Below are 25,373 nucleotides of genomic sequence, written 5' to 3' on the forward strand. Positions count from 1 at the left end.
GAAATAACTGAGCATTCGAACAATATTTCGTGCCAAACATTGCTATTCCGCCGGCCATGTTTTTCAAGTCGATGTTAAAAACAGAGGCCGGCATTTTTCAACACAAAGAACGTCCTCTGGCATTAGCAATTTGAAATAAATGTGCACCTTAATTAAGCTTTTCTCAACCTCTCAGATATGCATATAAGCCGAGATGTTTTTCCTGCAGTCGTTTACCTGTGCGCGAAAATGAGTTATGTTAGGGCACATTGACAGAGCACAGCTTTCGAAGCGCCTATTGCGTCAGCACGGAACATAGCTCCAAGATATTTTAGAGCAATTATTTTAAAATTTACCTTCATATCTGTGATGTTTTCACCACAAAATGTGTAGGGTGGTGCCTCCTTGTACCGGAAGCGAATATAATTTCCGTCTACCCAGCGGCACACAGCATAACATTTATGGAGGTTTATGTTTTCATTCAGCTCCTGAAATAAACAACATGTCAAATGATATGTAACGCAGGACCTTTCTATAAACATTAACCTCATTTTGTACGAATTTTTAGCTTCAGGGGGGTTGTTTTTCACCTCTCGCAGACATGTTATATTTCGATCCTGTGTCGTTATGGCTTTCGAATATCGTTTCTAAATGGCTAGGGCAGATCATCAGTTTCTTCGGGTCAGCTAACAACGAAGCAAACTCTTGCGAAGATGGGATAATAACCGCAATAAGCATTTTCCGCTGGGATTAGAATTCTCGTTGCCCATTATTGGTGCCTTTTTCCTTATGCTCTCTGTCGCAATGACCCTGAGAATCTTTTGTATCGAAAAGCGGCTACCTTGATGTTCATAGCAGAGCAAATTGATTTTACATGGCAGTGATTTTTTCAGGTTTTGCTTACCTTCTTATTTTCATTTGTTTGAGAAATACGTTCGACGAAATGGAGTTGCGTATTCATCACAAAGTCTGCCTGAGGGCAAGGATAACTATATACCTTCCACCTAATACTGATGATTCAGCCAATGAAAATTTGTTAAGGTGAAAACTTGGGTGAGTTGGTAGTTGTTAATTCTAAAACAGCGAAAAAATGACTTGGACAACAGGAAGAGACGTACAAACAGTTGCTGACCGTACACTGCCTGTAGTTGAAGGTGCAAAGCATCTTTATGAAGGCGGTTAAGCTCCTTCCATTCCGACCTCTTAATTTTGCACATCCTTTAATTTATTTCTTTACTTTATTTTTTTATTTCTTCTACAAAGGGCCCTTTTCCATATTCCTGTGTGCGTCCGGCTATGCTTGTTCCTCTCATCACTACGGCCGCCTGCAACTCAAGGGCGCTCGGGTTCTACATCGGCCAAAAGGTTTTACCACGTGAACTCCGCTGCTTGTTCGGAGGCTTCCTACCATCACAAGGCCATTGCACCAGGATGTGCAAAATTATGAGGTCGCAATGGCAGGAGCTTAACCGCCTTCATAGAGATGCTTTGCACCTTCAACTACAAGCAGTGTGTAGTCAGCGCCTGTTTTCACGCAATGCACGATCTCGGCCGCCTCGACTGGCCTTTTTTATCTCTCTATAACTATTCAGTCAGCTATGTTTGCTAACGAATGTTATGACCCACGTTTCTCTGCTTTTCTAACATATGGAAACAATCCCTATTACAGCCCAACAACGTGGACTGGGTCCAATAGCTTGGCTTTAGAGGAGCGCGAATGGTCCACATCGAGAAGTTATTGTATTTAGTCCCTTTATGCATCAGTTGATAGGGTTATAACCAAAATACATTACCTCTTAGGCTACGTCTTGAGCTACAGCACCCACTCGAATATGAAGAGTAGATATTTCTTATTTTCCTGTGTGCCTCAGGGAGACACGAAAATAGTAAGCTTGCACTCGAGATTATTGCTAATATTTAAGCACAAGCTTTTTTAAAGAGCCTGCAGGGTGCCATTTTTCGGTTATCACATGGATTAGATGGAGTATTAGTAAGATACTTCCACACGTGACCATACTTTTAAACTAATTAATGCGTTATCGGGACCGTTCAGTTTTATCACAATACCCCGAACATTATTCGGTTGTACGCTGCACGAAGTGTTTCAGAAATGTGTCTTGAATATATGCCGAAGGTTTATGATATACGACGTTAATATCTGTTGATCGTAAGGGAAGCGTTAAACAGCTTGAAAGAAACGGTGTTTTTGCTCTATTTTGTGTCCTTAAAAACAGCAGCAACACTCAAATATTTTCTGGCGATTATGTTTCCCCTTTGTTCAGCATGACTAAAAAAATGACTTTCTTATTGTTGCGCCTCAAGCACACCTCATCAACGTAGCAGCTAGATTGAGGCTTGGGTATGTGTTGTAGAATACATTTTCCGCACATAAAAAATGTCTAGGTACTTACTTTCTCAAACGTAACTTTGTTTGATTCTGGCACTAATTCTCTGCAAAAGTGAACTGTGTTTAAAAGGACTGCCTGGATAATTTTTTTCTTTAAACGCTTGGAGTTCCGTTGTGCTCGAGAGAGTAGACAGCGTCCGCGTTCACTTCTGAAACAGATAATCGATATGCGTCGCTTTAATATGCGCAATTTAGGCACTAGCTCTTGGAAAAAGAACAAACAGTGTTCAGTTACACTTGCTTCTGCGGGTCATTTATATGTGGCGTTCCGTGTAGCCTCACATCAGGAGAAACATTCACCACTTGGATGAGACTATCAACGTCCTCCACGCGCGTCTGTAAATTATTATAATTTCTTCTACAAATTCGTATCATGCCTCAATCGCGGTTTTGATGTAGCTGCCACTTTATACGGCAATTTTTGCTGAATTATGTATGTAGCTTGAACGTTTAGAAACAATCATTTAGTGCACCCATGAAGAGGTGAAAGAGGATAAGCTAGAAGGAGATATCGCTTACGATGTTGGTGACTTCTTCGTCGAAGTTGCCATAAACAACACTGGTTTGTACCCAGTGCAGGCAACTCAACCATGTTTACTTTTCATGAAAATATTCCTGGTTCCGGCTGTACAAAAACGCTATCCTGAACATTTATTACTCAGTGACGTGCATGTCACAGCCGGATCAACAGCTTCTTCCCCAGTTCAGGGTAGCCAACAGGAACACAATCTGGTTAACATCCCTGCCTTCCCTCTTCCTCTTTATCTATCTCTAACAGCCTGAGCCTGTCATTGCTTTCTTGTCTGTGCTATACAAATACTCTTAAGCATAATAACTGGCAGCCGCGTAATTGCTCTCATAATGTGCTAAAGAAACGGTCAGGGCATACAGTGGCGCTAAAAATACATAGATGGCTATGACACAGCACAGTGACACACGAAAAACAAATATTGACCATTGTACGCAAAGATGTGAGTAATGTAGCCGGTTAGGAAGCTCGGCTCCACGTTCTCTAAGAAGGGCGAAGAAAAGCTCAAACTGAGATGCACACGGGTCTCCGTTCTATTAGTTAGCATATTTATACTGTTTTCGAACAACGCTCAAGGTACTCTCCCAACGTTACTTTCCTAAAAAAAGGAGTTCTAATTTGCAGACCATATTGTGAGAAGATATTGTGGTACGTTCGGTTTATACGCCTCTTATGCTGCTTCACGAACAGTCACTCCATCATAGTGTTTTGATTTTTCAGCAACTGTGAATTTAGTGTATAGATATTCAGGGATACGTCAGGGATTCAGGATAAGTCAGATATTCAGGGATACATAGGATTGTCAGTGTAGTAGGCGGCATGTGTTGTCATTTCTTGATGTTTTTAGCCTTAAAGGTATACCCTACAATAATTTTAGATATTCTGTGGTGATGATAGCATAATATTGCTTGAACTTTCATGTATTACCGCCATGATCTGAAATATCTAAGAAGAATAGTGCAAAACACAACCTTGATGTAAGCGTTGGGGCCAGTGGTTCTCATCACGCTGCGAAGACGTAGATAATATTTAAAAATAATCTCAAGTGCATCAGGTTTCCAAAATATATAATAAAAATATTACTTCTTTTTAAGAATACCTGAAGTGACCGAATGTTGAACTGAAAATGTTCATTTTAGGGACTAGAAGAGGGCCATAACAAGCACATGATATTTTTGATACCACTGAATAAACTGCTTTCATGGCGCTGGCGTTACGGAGTTGACGGATATGGGAATTATTAAATGTGCTTTACCCGGAAATAAAAGCTGAGGCAAAGGTAAAACTTAGCTGAAGTTCTGTAGGCGTTTAACGGAAATGTGTAATCCTGGAAAAAACTCCGGCCACTTCCCTTCTAGCAGGCACTTACTGTTGTTTTGAGCAGAGGAGCAGCACGTAATGATTTGTGAAGGCGGACGTTATATCTGGTGATTCCGTGCTTTTATGAATTTCGTATCTTTAATTGCCTCAAGCATGAAATTTAGTTGGTAGTAAAGTGAGGCGCAGCTGACCCTGACAAATATTCAAACAATACAAAAGCAAAAAACTCCGCCTAAATATGAAGCATCTTGTTGGTTTTTATGATCGACAATTTTGAGATTTTCTCCATAGATGAGCAAATTATGTGATGTCAGCATTGTTGTACTACTAAAACAAAGAATGGCTAACCTCCATACCGTTTCTATTTCACTCGACCACTCTGTTTTGGCAGCTTCCTTTCCTGTATGGTTTCCTCTCCGATTTCAAAGCGCCGTCTCTCAGCACAATCGGGGCGCCATGAATGCACTGACTACTCGCCTAGTCACCACTGCTGTACACGCATGGTACGCATATCATCCGCAATAAGCCTAGGCAATGCATCCACAGATATTCTTCAGCTGCATTTCCCCATGCTATTCCTTCGTCCAGCTAACATATCATGTAGGCTGCATATGAGTGCTTTATCGCTGGCGCTCAGCCCGTTGTATCAGATTCGGGCAGTGTTTTGCCCACCCGTTACGGATGCGCTACGCATTTTATTGTGAAAGCAGTACTACTTGCACTTTCACGCCTTTGCCGTGCCGCGGCCGGTGACCACCATCGTGCCGCGGCCGGTGACCACCATTGACCTTGATTTGACCTTGATTGCATTAGATTTTATTAGATTGGATAGATTAGATTGGATTGGACTGGATTGGATTGGACTAGATTACATTACATTACATTACGTTACATTAGATAACATTGGATTGGATTGGATTGAATTAGAGTGGAGTGGAGTGGATTGGATTGGACTGTATAACCGATGCATCACCACAAGTCTAACCACAAGCACCACCACCAGCTACACTACCAGCTGTACCATGGCATAGGTACGGATATTGCTTTCGCAATTACCGGGCTTAACCAAGCTAAGCCACAGCGAATTTTTAATCCGTGGTTCTCTACACAGTGCACAATGCTAACCTCACATTGTGCTATATGAAGACAGTATTATTTGGTCGGAGCTGCCATTCGCTGGCTGATAATGGATCGCTCATATTAGTAGGAGCCACGGCTTGCCGCTCCATTTGCCTTTCGTTGAACCCCTCACTTTTGCGTCCTGCAGCTACCTGCGAACCATCGCGTTTCTTAAAGCACATTTGTTTCTCTTTTAGCGGAAGTATTTTCGGTTCTTCCTTGCCTTACGCGCAGCTATGGTCCTCATCCAGATGGGACAGCTTTTGGTGTGGAGTTAATTGGGTTCACATACGTCGATGAACCAGCTTTAAAAAAAAGGCGGAGAAGGACACCTCCCCCGGAAGCACTGAGAGCGCTTCTGATCACGTCGTCTTTAGGTAGTTTTTTTTTCCCTGTGCTATTGATTAGCGCTGGCTCATTAGAGAAAATTGGAGCTTTTTTTTCGCAAGATAATGTAAAGTACACCGCTAAACTAAAGACAAATCTACGACCTCGCCGAAAGGAAATCTCTCAAGATGACTCAGTGGAAACAATACTGAGCTCGTGAGCAGCAAGTGCCATTTCCATCTCCCAGATACTGTTACTGTAGTACAGTGAAATGCGTACCGTCTTTGCTGAAACGCACAGCAGTTTCGGCATTTTATGCCCGCGTTTATTGGCCATGCCTATAAAACAGCGTGTTTCGTATGGATGCCCGGTCCTGATGCTTAATTGCGATGCTCTGCTGACATATCGTCGAAACTGTACTGTAACACAAAAGCATGTTCCTAAGACTGAAGTCTGCATTTTATCACTGCATGAGAATTGTTAGGAGAGTTTTCAGTACTTGAGAATGCAAAGAAGCTATAAATTAGACTTCCTGTACGGTATGCCAGACCACAGAACGTGTAAAGATGCAAAGATGAGCACCTTGAGTTGAGAACAAATGAACGCCGCCCCCTTTTACACACATTTTGTCTTAGATTTGCTATGGTACCACTCAAAGATTACAGAGAGCACTTACTCTAAGTAGGCAACAACCTGTTGTGTAGTGCAGGATGATAATGAAAGTTTCACGTTGTGATGCGAGACTGGAGCCATGACAGTGGCGACGTTCTGCGAGCAATGCACGGCTCCGGGACTATTGCTCAGGTACGTGGGTGCCTCATAACCATCATGCACAACTCCCATGCTGCAAAAAAGAGTAGTCAAAAGCACATATTAGCTTTTAACAGTTCAAACTGAAATGCGGCGATGCCCTGCACAGAAAATAACAACCAATAGTTTTGTATATTTACTCAAATATGCGACATCTTCAAAACATCTTTTTGAAGAATTTTTATCCAGATTTCTTTGTACTTTAAAATCTGCCTGGGCGATATCTATTATGTTGAATTTAATTTAACGTTCAGAAATGTGCCGAAAGTAAACAGATTACTTCCTCCTGAGATGCCAGCCCCATCTGTATTTATAAGTTTTCACACCTTTTAATCCTAGAGGAACTAAAAATAACATCCACAAAACCTAGCGCGCAGCCAGTTAGTTTATCTTCAGCGAAAAGCCCATTCCATTCATTAACGAAAGTGCCACTAGAATTGTCGCTCCAAGCATAAAGCCTGCCGCTAAAGACAACCACAACAGAGACTAGGCGTTTGCAGGCGCCTCATCTGACTTTGTTTACTCGGCGTAGGGCATGCTCAGTGTGCAGTGCATTAAGTCCATTCAACTGCTGAAGTAAATTTTAGTGGTTGGGTAATGAGAGTTGTCGTTTGCATGCAAGATTTAGACGGATCAGCAGGAAATTATCAGCTATAATCGTGCATTCCGAAAGAAGAGGTGCAAGCAAAAAGCCCCACCTGCACTCAAGGAGGTCGTAATATAGTTTCGTAGTGTAATTTAGGTTGCTGATATATCTTGTTAAAATTGTTTTCTGAGACTGCATTTCTACGATGTTATTTTATACTCCCTATTAGCCTTTTCGTAGGGTTTACCAGAACAGTAATGAGTCATACACAAAAGAATAAACAGAATTCAAACAAAAAGAGAAATGGTTTCATGTACACCCGAAAGGCCCTCTTATATCTCAGAGTAGTAACTAGTACCCACTAGAGATATGGTCACTGAAGTAGCCTCCTATCTTTTTTTTTTTTACACGAACAAAAGAAATTTTAAGCATTCGTTATAATACAATACCGACGCTGAATGTTTTAAACTGCAATAACATGCCCCAACCAGGGAAAAAGATGTCCTGATCTGATAGGAAGACGCCGCGCTCATTCCGCAGGTTTCAGAGCCACGGAATGTGCGTTGGTGCCGTCAACAAACTGCCGGCGCCAACAGGATAAGGTGTGGCCGAGACGCTCCTCGGCAAGAGAGCTGAGCACAGCGTCGAACGCGGCTGCTCAAAGTCCTGGTCAAGGACTCCGTATTAAAGCAGAGGCTACCCACGACTGGTCCCCGAAAACTGGAGGATCACCCACCTCAAAGTATGGTAGTATGGGGCTAGAACACGAAAAACGCCGTCCGTCCCCCACTAAACTGTCTGGCTGTCTACTTCACGCGCCGCGCGCGGTTCTTCAGCGCCCGGCCCACGCTGGTGTCGCCATCTTCATCGCCGGCGCCGCTGACCGACGCAGTCTGTCACTAACTCCTTAAGCGCCTCTATAAAATAAGAGACAATTGGGGCACGTTCCGGACACCCTCCGCAATTGGATGTTCCCTCCTCATGTGGATGCACCTTCGGGAATCCAACTGTAAAAAACCCTCTCCAACTTACCCGCCTTTACCCACTTTCTATACTGGTCCACCAATTAGAAAATGACCCGCCACCCATGATTTATGTTTCTCCTTCGAGAAGCCTTCTTCCACCTGCAGCCCACAATGCAGCTTAATGAAAAAGCAACGGCGGTAGAAACTTATTCCAAGCTAAGGCTAGAGCCTGAGTACGACATGTATGGTTTCTACTACTAATAAATGTTTAGCGCCTAGTACCGTGTGATCGGCGGTTTTCCATGTGCGAGTGCATCATTACGCGAGCAAATGTGGAAAGGTTGTTTCTGTTATAATTGTTACTGGTGCGAAATACTCTGTCACCTCTAGTGGGGGGGAAATCTGACTGTGCGGCCTCCTTGTGCCCCCCCCCCCCCCCCCGCCACCGGATACGGGCCGGTGTAGTTTCGGCTACTAGGCTTTGTTCCGGTGCAACGCCAGTGGTGGGGATGGGACGGCCGGGACCCATCCTCTGGAGATGCAAAACCCCATGGGAGTGGCAGCGACTCCCAGGCGACTGTGAGGGCCAGTCGCGCGCGTGAGGTCCGATGCCTGAGCGGAGACAGGTCTGGGTTCATACTCAGGTTGGACCCACGAAATCCGGCCCGGAAGGCATGTCCAAAGATCAAAAGGTTTTCGAATACATGCTACTACCCTCCGCACGCGGGGGGGTGCAAGTCTGGCTACCGACGCGCCGGTTTCTGGTTCCGGAGAGACCAGGTCCGCGCGGGGGTTTACAGTAGCCAGGCACTGAAACGACACCTCGGGGAGGCGGCCTCACGGCCGGCCGCAGGGCTTTCATGGCCTTTGCGGGACGCCGAGGAACGGGGATGGAGTACGACTGTTAGTCCGAGTGACTCCGGCGATGTAGTGGAGTAACGGTGGAGTAGGCCCGGTCCTCTCACCCTAAGCCCCGTTCTTGGTTTGTGGCCCGGTCGCCCGGCCTTGAACACTCGCTCCTCAGTAGGAGACGAGCAAGCTAGGGGAGGAAATAAGTGCATGGATGGTTGGTAGGAAGTACAGATGGGCCCCATAGAGTGTGTCAGGTCCGAGACCGAGGGCCGGTGGTGCCGCGTAGGTCCGCGATCTGGGGCCTCTGCTGGCCGGACTCATCACACATACTTCCGGAGTCTGAAAAACCGTGAAAAGCCCTCGTCGGTTGGTAGCCGGCATGTTGGAAACAAACGCAGTCTTGGAGGGGCCCTTGAGTAGCTGCTGACCCCGTGTTAGGTTTTCCTGTCTCCGACGGTCGGAGCCCGTTGCGTATGGTAGGTGGTCGGGCATCCCGTGAGTGGGGCCGCACCATTGGGCAACTCGACGCTCTCCCTGTCCTGGCCAGGCAGGCCAGTAATGGAGTCGAGTCATTGAAGGATCAGAGCAAAACACTCGCTGTCCTCATTCCCCTCCCATGTCCCATTTCCCTTTCCGCTACTTCCCAGGGGAGGTCAGGGGAGCCTCTCCTGGCCCGCTCTCCCGGCTGTGGGTCGCTATAGTAGTACTCCCTTATTGACTTCTTTCCACCTTCGGGTGGTGAAATTACTATTGACTACGGGCCAATTCATTTATTTTGATTGGCTTGAACCCGCGATACAGTAGTGGTGCGGGAGAGGCTTATTTTATTATTCATTTATTATGCCTCGAAACACATTATGTCCCTATGTCGCCTCTAGTGTATAAGGGCTGGGTTACATTTCGTAACAAGAAATTTTTTTATTGTAATTTTACAAATTAACTTTGTTCCCTAGCATTTAGTCATAGAGAGCATTTTTACTGAATACTCACTTCTACTATGGACAGCGTTCACTGGTAGACTGAAATTTTCGGAAAATAATGATCGACAGCCATACGAATAAACAACAAAGCTTACAGGCAAGCACATGTTTTAATGAATCACTGCAGCTTCATTTTCCCTGAGACTATCCTGATTACTGCTAGCTAAGGGCCACGTATGCATCAGTAACGATAAATTGTTCTTTTTATATTAGCGCAATAATTATAAGCACGTTGTTTCTTATGGAACATGCATGCAGCCGCTCAAGGTCAATGCGGCCTTCCCTACAGTTGTTGCAAAGCTAGTGCGCAGACCTCATTCCAAAAGAACCTTTAGGTGTCATGTAGTGCAGTTTCATTAAACATAGCATACCACTGTGAAAACAATTAGACACAATTGTTACATACAGGTGTAGAGCTTCATGGGCCAACGTGTAGACACCTTCAAATGTTTTCGGGTCGTCCTTAACCAAACAGCCAGGATTCTGTGTACAGGCTCCTCCAACCGTTGCATAACCTTCAGTGGAAAAGGAAAAAGAGTGCTGGATGTTTTTATGTTAACATGAAGTTACGCTCTCTGCGAACTCCGGCAAACGGAAACCATCTTGATCTGACAGCATTTGGCTCTTCATTGGTGAAAACATCGAGAATGCACCAAGTGCTGGGTAAAATTGGTGTTGGACTTATAAGAAAACTTTTTCTAACCATTATATCGGCGTTTTCAATCCAATCCACATACAGATAAAAAAGTAAGGAAGTTGAGGTTTTCTTAAGAGAGACCACTGACCGGACAGTCTCGACCAGATCGACTCGTCAGGTTATACGTTCAGACAACTGAATGCTCGTGCGGCCGCCTTTGCCGCGGCTCAAGCCCGTTGACGGATGCAATGAATCTATTCCAAACGGCATACAGCCCCAATATATGGACAATATTCCTCAAACATACCAGCGGCACGGCTGGGATAGCAGCTCATAGTCATAAATTGCACTTTTTCTGTATTTTACTGTTGCTTTCAGAAACACGATAAAAGCCTCTGTTTAGGTAAGCATAAAACGTATTTAAAAATGTATGGCTGACGCAGCAGGTAACATGTGAGAGAAAACATGCACATATAATTTACTGGGGACAAAAACAAGAAATGGCTCAAAAAGTTCTTGTCGGAAAAGAGAAATGCTCCAGTACATATGTGCGATAAAGAGTGAAAAGAAATCTTTAAGCATTACCTTCACTGAAAGAAAATAGGGCAACTTTGCCCAAATAGAAGTACTTATATGGCGACAATTTATCGCTGCTTCTACGCCATGTATCGCTCTACAAAATGAGTAAACAATTAAACCGCGCCCATCGCTTTACGCGCTGCTTATATCCTAAGTCGCGCCACGCTAAGATTACTTTTACGCGTGAAAATCTTCCAAGTGTTTAATGGATCGCTCATAACCACGCGTTTATTGAGTTCACGCAGACCTGACAGTCTACAGTATACAGAGACCCAAAAAGGGGTAACACGACTGAAATGCTTATTAAATACGCCTCATGGCCGATGTGCCAATATAAACGGTTTTGCACTCTGCTTGTTCCGGTTTTGTATATATTTGCAACAAGCCTGCAGAAGTGTTTCTTAGTGTATGCTGCTATACATTTATAGGCAAGTTATTTTAGATAACGATTGCAATCCGTGACTTATTTCCACTTTTTTCTCGAATGAACTTTTATACGTAAAGGGCAAATGCATGAACACAGTCATTACGCCTTAGTTCTGCAAAAACCTCTTTTACTAGCCTTAAAAAATGTCTTCCTTTATTTGAGATAAAAAAATGTCGCTTCTGGAATTTCACAAAACAGATTTCGGATAAGTTAAGAATAATTTTGTTTGTTTTGTTTATTGGGGTTTAACGTCCCAAAGCGACTGAGGCTATGAGAGACGCTAAGTTAAGAATAAAGCACCGAGTATCGTCCAACCGGATGCTTTTGTTACAAAATATAGAAAACTTTTTCTGCTTGCACATGGCCAAGCACTTTTTTAGTCATGGGATTTCGCATGGACAAAAATCGAAACATTAAAGTTAAGAGCCCCAGAAATGCCCCTTTCCATGATGGTAATCGTGTGAGCTAAAACGCATATTATGGAGGTGTTCAAAGAAACCCTCAGTTCTAGTTTGGAAGACACCGTGGGAAATGCACTGCAGGCTGCTAGAGGCAACCTCACTGAAACAAGAATGCGCACTGAATTTGGTATAGGATTGGACCCCCGGCGTACTATTTTGCGCTGCGGAGAAACCAATACAGATACGCCATATGCTTAAGGGATCTCACAGAGGCGCAATGTATGCAGAGGAAAATCGAGACAATTGTACAGACTGGCGGACGAGCGCTGGAAGTCATCTTGTCCCTTCGGCTGGCCGATGTTGCAAGGGTAGCGAATGCTTGTGGACATTTGTGACCCAAATTTCGCCTTGCTTTTTTTAGTTATTTTTCCTTAGTTAAGATTTGCAAAATGCTTAGGTCAAACCTTCTTCACGTGTTGAAAGAGCATTTCTGGCTTAACGAAGTTTCGACCAGGGTGTGCGAACAGCTTTTATGCGCTTGTGGAAGCAGTGCTGGAAAATGTGCCTGGGAAGCCGCATAATGCCAGAAATACGTAGACTTCCTGTGTATTTTGCCAAGACCTGCGGCCTTTGCCTTTGAAAAACAAAAGCTTTTAAAAATAAAAAAACTTTCGTCACCGAAACACCAGGAGTTATAAGCGACCTTGAGTATCTAGTGCCATTTTGTGAGTGGAATGAAATGCTTGGAGCAGAGACATCATCATTATTGTAGTAACCTTTAAGTAAGGCACAAAACTAGTCACCAGAAAAGTGAGATTTATCCCAGTAAGTTCTAGGCCTATAGGAAATAAGGTCTACGATGAGAAAGTTTAATTCGGCATGTCTAGCGATTCAACACATGACTGTCTATTTTTTTTCCAAATCAAAGGTTACCTACACAGCTAGGCGCCTATTTATATACCAAAAACACTTGGGCTAAAGAGTTTGCTACAGTTCAATTTCATAGCAAATATCACTTCAAAGTCCTCCAACAGAAGAAACAGGAAATCACAAAGCGGCGTTTCCTGGCACAGGACACGAAAGTGTGCATGCAAGCACGATGCTTGAACCATCAAGAAACACTAGACGACTGTCAGTCGCTTCCATTAGAGCTCCTAGAAACAACGAGTGCCACCGTATGCGCCCTGGAGGCCCAAATAAACGCTTCCAGCTGTCAGTACCCTCGGCATAATTAGCATCCAGACGTTCAAGACAGAAATCCAACGTGGAAAAGAGCAAATAAAGCACATGAAAAAGTGCACTACTTCTGTTGCCTGATGAAAATGAATAAATAAATTAATTAACAACATACTGCAAGTATATGCAAAATAAAAGCGATGTTTGGAGTGCGTATCATGTGGCCTTCTCCAACATTTTGTAATTAAGCTGCCGTGGAATACTTTTCAGCCGATAAACACATTGGAGTGGAGCAGTATAGCGGGGGCTATTGATACGAGATCAAAAACGTGTGCGGGAGAATTCGCTTTGGAAATAGGCTCAAGAACGGTTTCCCTTTATTTTAAAATGCAGCTTACACAGTCAGTCAAGCATCTGTACTAGCTATTCATTTGTAATCGCTCGCATTTTGTTTTATTAATATTGGGCTATTATTGGCGGACCGTGACCTTGATCTTCAATAGATTACCGCAGTGTGGGATGCAATTTGTAGGCTGGCTTTCACATACAAGATACTCATGATCCTTGAAGTTTTTACTGGCTGTTCTAGAGACGCACGCCAATAAATTTCAAACAGAGCTGCTTAAGGCGCAAAACTAGCTTCTGGGATGAAGTAATACCAATGTTGGCTGACAGCTCAAAATGAGTAAGTCATGTCCACCAGTAAGCTGGTTAACGGGTATTAATGTGGAAAATTTAGTATTTAGTCACGCCTTTGCAATTAGAGATTTATTTCGTTCCGCTAGTGCGAGCAAAATCACGTTCATATTTAAAAAACGCGAATAACCTGGTCTCTGCGGATTGAAAAAAATTCTTCATCTCGCCCAAAAATAATGCGAAGAAATACACGCCAAGCAGTGCTACACGCGATGGAAAGACCACATGAAACTTGGGTCATGGAGTGACGTGTGTTGTTCGACGTTGCTATGCGCGCGTCTCTAAGCCCTTGGAAAGTGGTCTATAGACAGTCTTTTTATAGACTCTATTGCCTTCCTATGGATATTTCTTTTTGTCTGTTCATAATCTATAGACAGTCCATAAACGAAAGTGCACAAAAAGTGTGTGGCCTATAGACAGTTCTCAAGGATTTGTGTATAGGGAGTCTACAGATTTTACCGACAGAAGTGTATACAGACAGTCTATAGAGTAAAAACTTTTTTGTAAGGGAGGTGTCCTTTTTGAAAGCACGCCGTTTGGAGCGAGAGGGATAAAATGTGTGGTGCCGACCACCGAGAGTAATTGTCATTGAAACACTCTGAAATCTGGTATGGTGATGTTAACGGCCGATAACAAGTGGTAATTCCGTTTAGGCTCTTATTATTGTTGAAAAGTCGTCTCTTCAAAATTTGCCAATGAGCCTACTACGAGTAGCTAAGAAGAGTGACCGGTATTCGGATTTCCGCCGACCATGGTATTACTACGCCGCAGACACAATTCTTGGACCTGTTTCATATTAGCTGCGGGGTTGCTGCGGGGAGCTTTGTTACGGGCTTGCAGGGAGCAAGCCGTACTCATCAAATATAATTTCTGCGAAAAATTATTGATCTCTTGAGCAGCCCTCAAAACTTGAATCTTAATTCTAAGTGAGTGTCAACAAGAAATAGCGCCAAAAATATAATTTCTGGAGCGCAGCTACAGTTAATTTTCTCCTACATCCGCAAAAGTTCGACAGTTATTGTCTGTATATCACAGAACCAATCTAGGAAGCACAAGGGAACAAAACATTTCACATCGATGAGTAGCACACCTGTATTGTTTGAAATGAAATGACCCTCACATGATGAAATAAACGTACGTATAAAGTAAGCAATAGCAGCTTAAATTGAGAATAAAATACCCTAGTGATATGCATGATAAAAAGGAGATATTTTTATGCTTAGGCGGAAGCAAAAATGAGATAGAATAAGCGAAATATATTGACGAGGAGAGGAAACACAGAACCAGCTACGAATCACGACGGACATTTATTCACAGGAAACATGACCCAGCCGCCGCGGTGGCTCAGTGGCTATGGTGCTCGGCTGCTGGCCCGAAAGACGCGGGTTCGATCCCGGCCGCGGCGGCTGGAATTTCTTTGGAGGAGAAATTCGAGGCCCGTGTACTGTGCGATGTCAGTGCACGTTAAAGAACCCCAGGTGGTCGAAATTTCCGGAGCCCTCTACTGCGGCGTCACTCATAGCCTTAGTCGCTTTGGGACGTTAAGCCCCATAAACCAAACCAACCCAAACCAAACCAAACATGACCCATATCACTCAAGCGTGGGCAAAGAAAGCTTGAAATATATCATAATCTCGCCTGTTTCCCTATAGTGTTGACCGTGTTCAAAAATTAAATAATGAATATGGGACCAATAAGCTTACGAAACCTGGAAAAATACATTATGCAATTCCGGCATTGCACGAACTCAAATGAAAGCACATGTCAGTATGATTTCAAGTCAAGACTGTTATTCCGATCGACGATACCTATTTAGCAGCGGCAATTGAAGAAGATACTCTGCTCAATTATGTAAGCTGTACTGCTGCTCTGTGAAACATTTTGCACTGAAGTATGTTGAATCTACTGTGGAATAATGCAATCCATTCTGCAGAATGTGAGTTTTCTGCGTTCTCCTAGGAAGTTTGTACTCAGATCAGCGTATGTTTTTGGACAACGTACGTCATATAACGTCATGTAACTTCCTGGCCCGTGTTTTCTTCGTCGGTCGATTTTCGAAATTGTTTGGTCATATCCGATCCGTATCTTTTCCTTTTGTCATTTTCATGCTCAGAGTTATCTACCTTATCTGGTTCCCGCGCTTTCTTCAGTGACATAATGTGAGCTTAGATAAGTATGAGCCATCTAAAACTCTTAAAGTAGCCTGGAGCCGCCCGATTGTGCGCATGCGTGTGAAGACTATAAATGTGTTTCTTGCATATTTCAATAAATCAGTTGTTAGTAGCGCTCCGTGTGTGTCGTTTCCTTTCTTTGTGTTCGTCTTTCGCGCTGAACCAAGTTTCAACTATGTCCCACCAACTAGGCCACCACGAAGTTTTGCTTAGGAAGGCTTCCACCGAATATGGTGGGCTCCGAACCACTGTCAAGTAACACGTCATCGCAAGCGAAGCCTTCAGTGGTTGCCTAGCGTGAGAGACATTTGGCCTATGTATGCTACCAATGTACGAATATGACAAGTTCAAACCCCGATTTTCACCGCGCAGCACGCTGTCACTAAAAAACTGCAATAAATTTGCCGCCGACTTGAGAGCACAGTTCATACTGCAAACGCGAACATTGATGGCTTTATTTCCTGCGAATAAGTTTTCTGAAAAAAACGATCAGTTGACTTACCCGCCGTGTAATGGGTGAGACTTTGATGAACTGTGCCGGTTCTTATTGTGCAGCTGCAAGTTTTAACCACATATTAGGCTCTTTTTGTTGCTTGATATGCACCAGATAAAATAAAAAGCGATTCAAAAGTGTGCACTATGTTATCATTCTTGGTTACTATACCACTCCTTTCGCTAATGGGAAATGACATTGCGCATTAGGATTTTTCACATCATTATCAACCACGCGGTCATATTAACCACAACACATTGGCCTTTAAGATAGCTGTACTATATACGTGGTGTGCGGAAGGACTTAATGTAATAAGACCCGTGCCGCATGCCCTCTTCTAAATCTCCTGATGAATTATGCCATTTTTTCTCGCTTTTGAACATTAAAACCTCTAAAACACAAACCATTTTAGAAAATATCCCAGTTGTGAGGCCCTTTAAAGAAATACCACATTTTACTTTCCCCGCTAAATTACGCCCGCTGAAAGTATGGTGCATTTTAAATCATGTTCAGCGGCTTAAAATATTATTAATGCAACACTAACAATGACGACGAGGACCGCTGTGAGCTAGAGGGCATCCTTGAGTTCGCTGGTTGGCCCTGTGACTGTCTCGTGCTTTTGACTCACATTTCGCTTTTGACGCCCTCTTTAAAGATTCCAATAATACTCTCACCACGTGCAGAAAAGGACAGACTTGGGTTAAAGTTTCACAGCATTCGGGATTTCTCTGCATCTTGTCATCACTAAAACCGGTGTTGATCACAGCATGAAGGTCTTTCTGTACCCTATGGCGTCATGACCTATTCATCGAAGCTAGCATCTTTTTAGCATAATTATTTTCAAAGGTCATGGTTCTTATTTCACCTAAAAAACTGTAGGATAATGAATCTATCCTTAATCGTGATGTTTGCTGCACATAGAAAATATATCCGCCTTGTTTTCATCGCTGTTATTGACGCTTCTCACGAAATCTTTAAACCTTTTGGTTTGGTTTGGTGTTTATTTTCTTTCAAAATGAAAAGGGAAGCCAAAGCAAAAGGCCGTAGGCCTGACTAGGCCTCGGCTCCCTGATACAGGCGGCTGCACACACCTTTAGCACCTATGCAGGACAAACAATGACACCAAAAAATATAACAACAATATGGCACAAACAAGCATGAATTGAGTACATTTCCTGTCTTAGAGTCCTATCAGAAGTTTCTCTGTTATGACATCTAACTTCCGCAAACAAAACCTAGCAAGGTGAATAAAAAATTGACCATTCCCGTAGCAAGGAAACACCAGGGATTAGCCGTTACCCCCGCCTATTTTTATCTGGTTTTGACTAACAGGAACTGCATTGGTGCTTCGTGCGTTTTTTTTTTATTAAGGGAAAGCTTACAAGACCAAACTGCACATTTCATATGCACATATGTTTGCCGAACATTGTGCTTATCTGATCAGAAAAAAAGCATTTATTACTATAATAAACCTATTTCTACAAAGCAAGGGGGCAACAGAGTTTCCTTAAAAGTGACTCTACGTAGAATCTTAAGCAAGTTTCGTATTATGCAGTAAAGCATAGGGAACTTACGCAACCATCTCACTTACTTGCTGATGAAAACCACGATGTCTTGGTTGCCCAATACGTTTTTGTCCTGTTCTACAAATCTGTTGAAGGACGACAGTGTGCTCCCGTTTATGGCATCTTCTTTTTGTGGTATAGTTTCAAGGAATGTCTGCGAAGTTCTCTAAATATTCAACATAAATGTGGCGTCAGCTTGTTTACTGGTCTTGTTTAAACGCTCCTGTTATGTCTTTTAATTACCCGTTTCAGTTGCCACGCCTACTACGCCCCTTAACGACTCTCCGAATAAATAGGCATATATAATTGCCTGCATAAAAAAGAATAGCAAGAATTGAAATAAAAGGGATTAGATGTTTTAAAATCAGAAACAGTACGTAAGTGTGATGTAAATTGGAACGATGCAAGAGTGAAGCAGCTGTAATTATATGTTCTGTAAAGAAAGCAGCCAAGTTTATATACCGATCATATAGCTGGCTTACTTCCGCGAGTACTCTAGTAAAAAAGGCAGGTTTAGACAATTTACAAAAACGGCGTTAGTATGATCAATTAAAGTACATGCACTTGCTGTTTCATGATAAACTAGGTATCCGAAAACACGATTACATAGAGCCTGTACACCGACGAACCACCCGATCGCATCATAGCAAAAAACTTAGATTATTCCTCTCACACTCAAACCTTCGCTAACTCTTTTTTTCCGAAAACTGTCCGTGAGTGGAACCGGCTTCCGGCCGGCATTGTAGAATGCCCTACTACTGAAGCATTTATGAATGCTGTCAAATTGTAACTGACGATTACGGAGTGTTCTTGCGATTGCTTTTTGTTTCTGCACGCAACTTTGCATTATCTATTTTTTCTCGTGAGTGCATTTCATTTGTTGTGAAGGCAGCTTATTGTGCCTTGATTTGTTTTGCGCATGTCACTTATGTTTTTTTTTTCTTCTCCCGCTCCTGCTTACAGCCTCACCTAGAGGCTAGCAGTACTGTGTAAATAAATAAATACATATAAGAGGAAGGACGGAGGCAGAGGAAGGAGTTTCGCAGAGTCCAATCCGGCCAGACGTCAGAGGTGGCCACTTTGGAGGTCACGAGAACTAACACCGCTGAAGCCGAGTCTTGGTTCCATTGGAGCGCGGTGGTCTGCTACTGCCATAACAAAACACAGGAAGGTGTAGTAGCCATGCTCGCGGGCATTTTCTTTTCTAGTTTTTCATTTAGCTCACCTCTATTCCACTTTGAAGCCAAGTGTTGAAATCTTTAGTATTTGCTCTAAGCTCTGGCTGTGAGCATAATGTTCGTTTTCATTGCTTACCATTCAGAGTCAAAACATTTTTTTGGGCGGCTTGAATCAAGTGCAAAAACCTCCGGAGATCTTGTGTCACTGCTTTGAAGATATTCTATTGGGAATTGCGTACATATAAGGTGAAACTGCTGAGAACCGGGAAGCAAGCGCACGAACGAGCAAATTGAGCTCTAACTAGCGCTAATCGGTTTCTCTATGCCACCCGGTAATGCACGCTCAAGATGCACAGGGCTGCAGTTCGTGTAAGGGGAACGTGTGCATGGCCTGCATGGCATAACTGCCGGAGTAGTGATTTTAAGGCGTTTTAAAGAGGACATCTCTTTGTGAAATTCTGACAAGACTGCATTAGTAATGCTTCTTTTAGGAACACGTACCGGATTAGCTTTATGCAAAGATGCCAGATTCGTCACAAAAGCTCTCAGGGCAACGAGCCAATGGCAGGATTCTAATGGCGGTCTTCTGTTGCCAAGAAAAAATTAGGTAATTTGTTTGAACAAGCAAATGGGCAATAGTGGAATTTTTTCTCGACGCTTCCATTCTCAAAATCAGCTGGTGCTAGATATTGTGTCCCGCAGGACGTGGCGCACCTTACTGTAGCTTCACCCTGCGTACTCTAGGACCCATTCCCGCCATCTTCTTCTTCGACGCACACTTTTCAACCATTCCGGCACAAGACAAATACTATTCTGATTTATTTCCTTGCCCTAAATGCGTGAAATGAACTGTATTTGTTTTTTGAAATCCCACGTATAGAACGATCGAAAACTTGGGCTACACATATTTTCTCATCTCACCTAGACATTCGCTGTCGATTTCTGCCCCTTCAAAAGGTGATGGAAAAAAGCTATTATTGTTGCTTAACAACAACAAAATCGGAACAAGCAGCCGCCCTCACTAGCTCCCAGCTGCAGTGCGTTCTTTACACTGCTCATGCGTTAATAATCTTTTAATAGGCCCGTTCCTTTGCCTCACGACCAGAAGCTTGTACTTGAAGAATTGTAGACATCTAGTTTTCTCTTCTCACCAAGGTCTCAGTGTTTTGTGAGTGGAATTGAACTTACGACATGAGATAAAGCCAGTCATTGGGCGCAAAGCACAGAAACGCGTCATTAAGCACTGATATTTTGTGACGCAAAATCAAATGCTCCCATACGAGGCTATAGACGCGGGTTTTCCGAGAGAATGTGTGTTGCATAGCACTATCGGAAAACAAATTAGTAATAGTGCAGCATTAGGAAGGGCGGGAAGATGTAAACAGAGCATGCCTTCGCACCCCTTCCGCAAGTTCCTAACTGCAATTGCCAGCAATGGTATCTATATGATTGTGAATGTTCTTCATTTTCAATAGGGAAGGCTTATTTGCACTTCGAAAGAAATAGCTTGCTCCGTTTGCTCTTGTCCCTACCTCTGCAACTCGCAATGTAAATTGTTTTAATTTGCTAATTTCACGCAATAGCGTTTTCGAGAGGAACTTGAAACACTTCCTGTAATTCAACAATGACCAAATATCTACTGCTTCCTTAAGAACATTCCATCTTCGCAACTCTACCGTACCTCAGGGAAAGACCGGAGGGACTCAGCCGGTCTCCAAAGCTTTGTTACAGCTCTCTCTACCAAGAAACAATGCATGAGAGCCAGCACATCTTACAGACGTCTATGTGGCTGCAGTACCAACTCCTAAATCGCATCTCCACACACTGCTGCTCTAGCCACGACATTCGAAAGGAAAAAAACGTGTGACGCAAATTCTCGCAAGCGCCTCAAATGAATGTCCAAAGAAAATCAATGAAAGAAGTCAGTTTAGGGTGAGCCTACTCTGATAAAGTTCTCTACCGCAGTTTGCGAAAAACCCAAACGAAGCGCATGCGATTATTTCACCCTTTTATCCTTCTATCCTTCAACTCCACTTTTTAATGAGAAAGACAGATTGTCTTAGCAGCAAAAAAATTCTTGCTTGTCTTCGGCCGTTACGACAGCGATTTCCTTCAGGTTGTTCGTGGTACAATGCGCACATAAAAGAGGACACCCTAGGCCTTTCGCGGCACTTATGTTAATACCAGCGCATTATTATCGTGTCCCACAACATGAACAAGCAGTTGTGACTTGCCTGCTTTGTTCCAAAGAACAGTTCCTTCGAAAGTTCGTATATAAAGCACAAATGCGCACAGCCACTGCGCTCTAAGTGTAGCAGACAATGCGCTTGGCCGGAAGTAAGACTCGGCAGCAATGATTTTAGTTCGCGTGATCGCCACTGGGCCACATTTTTGGTGGAGCTGCGAAACTGGTGTGTTCACTAACGTTGATACTACTTATACGAACTCGGTATAATACCTTGGATATAACGAACCTCAGTATACTGTGCGAGAAGGTTCTTGTAGGCTAGTTGGGTCGTATTTTAATACATTTTTCACGGCAAAAGCTGAGTACAAGGAAACGAAATGAACAGAACACAGCGCTGTGTCGAGGTGGCTTAGTATGCCGCCTCGGAAATAATGACTTTTAGGTCATTTACCGAACCTCGGTATGAAACTTTAAGATAACAAGCCCCAGTATCCAACCTCTGATATGCCGAACTTAGTATGTGAACTTTGATTATGATACGTAAGCATGCTACCTCAGCTATAACAAATTTTAGTGTATCAACCACGGATATGACGAATCTTGTGGTGAAAGCAGCACTATGCGAGTCGCCGAGCCATTTCGCGTAGCTGACGAAAGGCCATACTACGCATGCGCGGAGCACTGATGTCACACGGCGCACAGTTGGCGCGCCGCCGCCGTCGCTGCGCGGGTGACTCAGAGGCACCGCCGCCGCGCTCGCCAGTTGCGCATGCGCAGTAGCGGGGTATAGCTAGCGTGCCGGGGCCGCCGCCGCTACCGCGCGCTCTCCATCGCCTCTCTCTATCTCCTCGTTGCTTTCGCAATCTTCCAGTTTAACCAGAGCTAAACCACTGCCATTTTTTTTCCTTCCAACCTCTGATATAGCGAAAGCGTTGCTTATAACGCATTCAGAAGATCTACCGAGGATCGCCTAACTGTTTTTGCCGAATTATTAGAGCTATAAAAACGAAGCCGAACATTCTGTTTATCGGCAGCATTGCCATCGCTGCGCGTGCTGTGGACTTGCTTTGGCTGACCACGGACTGTTGCCACCCTGCTCCTGAGGTGCCAGTGCATTCAATAAACTCCCGTCTTACACAGCTAATGGTAATTAGATATCCTCCAAATTTTTACTGTCATTGGTTGGAAAGCTAAGTGTGTAGGTTACAGGGAAGGGTGGCGTATTACCGCAAAAATAAGATACATTTCTGCAGTCGTTGGTGCTAGTAAGGTTTGTAGATTATAGGGTGGGACAGGTTACTTACGCGAAAATACGACACATTCGTGCAGTCGTTGGTGTCAAAGTTAGGTGTGCAGATTATAAGGAGGGGTGGGTTATACGCACGAAAAAGAATATATTTGCACCAGAACACTTTAATTTTGTTTGCACAGGCTTTCGCGAGAATTCAGAGATATTTTCTAGCAAAATTAGAGGGGAAGTACTATTTACAATAAGGGCTCAATGAGGACATGAAACTCAACACAGGCGCAGATCTGAGAGCTTTGAGAAATACGCAAGAGCCCCAGAAAATAAAGCAAACTCACTCTAGGCGAAAGAGAAATGATAAAGCAACTATTTTTCCTAATACTATTTTAAGAGTAAACTGGATTTACCCTTCAATCTATGCTCTCAACATATCTTTAATGCGGCCAGTCACAGTGTAAGCACCGGGAATTGCTCATAAGGTGCGTCACTCAAGGACCTTAAATATTGGCGTCAGCTTAGTACAAGCGGAATTTATATAAAAAAAAGAGTTATTCGGTGTGGAAGCATAGAAATGGAGATTTTACAGAGCTGTAGAAAACGTGCATGTATGCAGCTTTAAAAACTCACCTTGAGAATTACGACGGAAACCACAGATAGCTGCATGTCAAGAATTCTCTTGTCAAACTCTTCAAATACAGCGTTGACCTTCGTAAAATGTTGAAAAAAATTAGGAAAACTTCTTACATCTCGCGTTCTCATCAGCAAGCAAGATCAAAATATATTCGCGAATATTGTAGCTTAAAACAAAGATCACAGTACAAAGCGCTGAATTTTCGAAAAGAAAACTCATCTAATGCTTCTTGACTCCCTAATTTGCTTCACTGAGATATACGTAGAAGGGGAGAACATCTTAGCGTTCCAGAATGACACATGTCTGAATGATGAATGGTACCTCCTCCAAGCTTTGCATTCGCAGCATTAATTTTTTCGCAGTCTGATACGCCTAATACTTTTTTTACATCCGAAGCTGCTATAGCTGTGGCTTACCCTTATATACGTGCAATCAACTGTAGAATCTACAGCGCAAGTCGAATTTATGAATTAATTTATATTAACCTAAATATATAAGTCATTTACTTAGGTTTATTTTAATTTGAACTAAGTTGAATTCAATTTATACATGCAACCGTGGCACGTTGAAAAATCGATGAACAGAAATAACCCCCTCAATTAGTCCAGTCTCTGTCTTCTTTGCCTGCTTTGCCCTGTGCTTCCAAAGACCGACTACTTCACATCAAGCTTTTGTCCCCCTCACCAAGTGTAGAGGAGAGGAAGCAGAGGGTGAGTGAGACAGGAAAGAGAGAAAGAGGATGGATTATGACTGGTGGTCGCGTGAGATCTCGCTAGTAAACATGAGAGCTGCAAGACTTTCTCTTCCAGCTGACGATGCAGATTTCATGTAAAAATGCAGTACTAAATGGCGAAACCAAGGCTGGACATCATTAGCTGGCTCATGTGCTCAGGCGGTAAGCTCAGCTCTGAAAATGTTTCTGAAGTGGCCCAGTTGTGAGGCAGTTTCCGTCCCAGCCTACCCGTCATTTCATTCTGCGACCATCGCGTTCTCTTTCGTAGTTCAGGAGGGCATAATGTCACTGGTGATAACCGCCTACCGCCTGCCCCCAGTACAAGTCATGTGCTTCGCGCCCCCTTTCATGGTTTATGGGGCTTTAATGTAACAAAGCGCACTCAGCAAAAAGAAAAATGTGCAGAATGACAAAGAAGAATATGAATAAGTATAATGAATCAGTATAATGTTCATGCACTTTTGTTTTCAAAAATCAATAGCTACAATTAGAACTGGGCCTCTTTCCTGCTCAAGCTACTCCAATGCAAAATAGCAAAGCCGATACGTCTAACTAGGCAGCTGAGAGAGAAATACGAGAGCCATTTGTACTGCAGTGAGCATGTTTATCACGATGGTGACATTTATGCCTCTATGCTTAATATCAGGAACTGTGTCTAGCGCGAGGCCAGAATTTCAGAGGAAGGAGTAAAAAAAAATTCGCCGCAAAAGAAGCACCTGTGAAGAGTAGATGTAATTTGACTACACGTATTTTCTTGAGTTTAAGATTGATACTCACCAAGGCCATAAATACAGCCATATAGTCGATGACACTGACGACTTTACTGTGATTAGATTTCTTGAACTCTGCAAAATATGTATGCTCTAATACCAGAGTGGTTTCCACAGTTGCACGTTTTGAACCTTAGGGAAAGAAAGAAGCAACCGTATTAGCATAATGTCTACATGCCGCGATTAACAGAGCATGTTGTGGTTTTAGCGTATTAGTTGAGGAGGTTTTACACAACATACCGTAAATGCCAGCTGAATATAACGTAGTTTTTTTAAAAGGCCGACGCCCCCTGGCGCATATAATCTACGATGGGCGTCATGTGGCCTATCCTGCAGTAATTACATTGATCAATGTTTTGTTAGTGAAAGGCTAACTACCTAAGTGTTTAAATAAGTGAGCCATGTGAGCAGTTTGATAAGTAAGAAATGATCAATACAGATTTCGCTTTAAAAGAAAACAACAATATCAAAAACATCTTCTACTCCTACTGGTGTTTGAAACATTTAATGTAAAAAGGGCACTCACCTGTATTGTGTAGCGAACGTTCATTTAGAGGAGCCTTGTAACTTTTTGCATAATTTTCGTGAAAGCGCTCCGGTCTATTCAA

The 25,373-nt window shown here is 43.2% G+C and overlaps 2 long non-coding RNA genes across 2 annotated transcripts; both read right to left on the minus strand.

Moving 5' to 3' along the window:
* Window positions 1-291: 291 nt before the first annotated feature.
* LOC149328770 (uncharacterized) lies at window positions 292-16,668 on the minus strand. The gene is made up of 5 exons (XR_016285552.1): window positions 16,464-16,668; window positions 10,281-10,389; window positions 6,358-6,525; window positions 2,391-2,535; window positions 292-467 (listed from the first exon to the last, which is right to left on the minus strand). It is a non-coding gene; the product is annotated as an uncharacterized LOC149328770 (long non-coding RNA).
* Window positions 16,669-18,041: 1,373 nt separating this feature from the next.
* On the minus strand, window positions 18,042-24,890 carry LOC149328771 (uncharacterized). The gene is made up of 3 exons (XR_016285413.1): window positions 24,773-24,890; window positions 23,259-23,336; window positions 18,042-18,185 (listed from the first exon to the last, which is right to left on the minus strand). It is a non-coding gene; the product is annotated as an uncharacterized LOC149328771 (long non-coding RNA).
* Between the last annotated feature and the right edge of the window lie 483 nt (window positions 24,891-25,373).

Source organism: Amblyomma mixtum, chromosome 9 (assembly GCF_055824585.1).
Source record: "Amblyomma mixtum isolate Tamu chromosome 9, ASM5582458v1, whole genome shotgun sequence".
Classification (NCBI taxonomy): Eukaryota; Metazoa; Arthropoda; class Arachnida; order Ixodida; family Ixodidae; genus Amblyomma; species Amblyomma mixtum.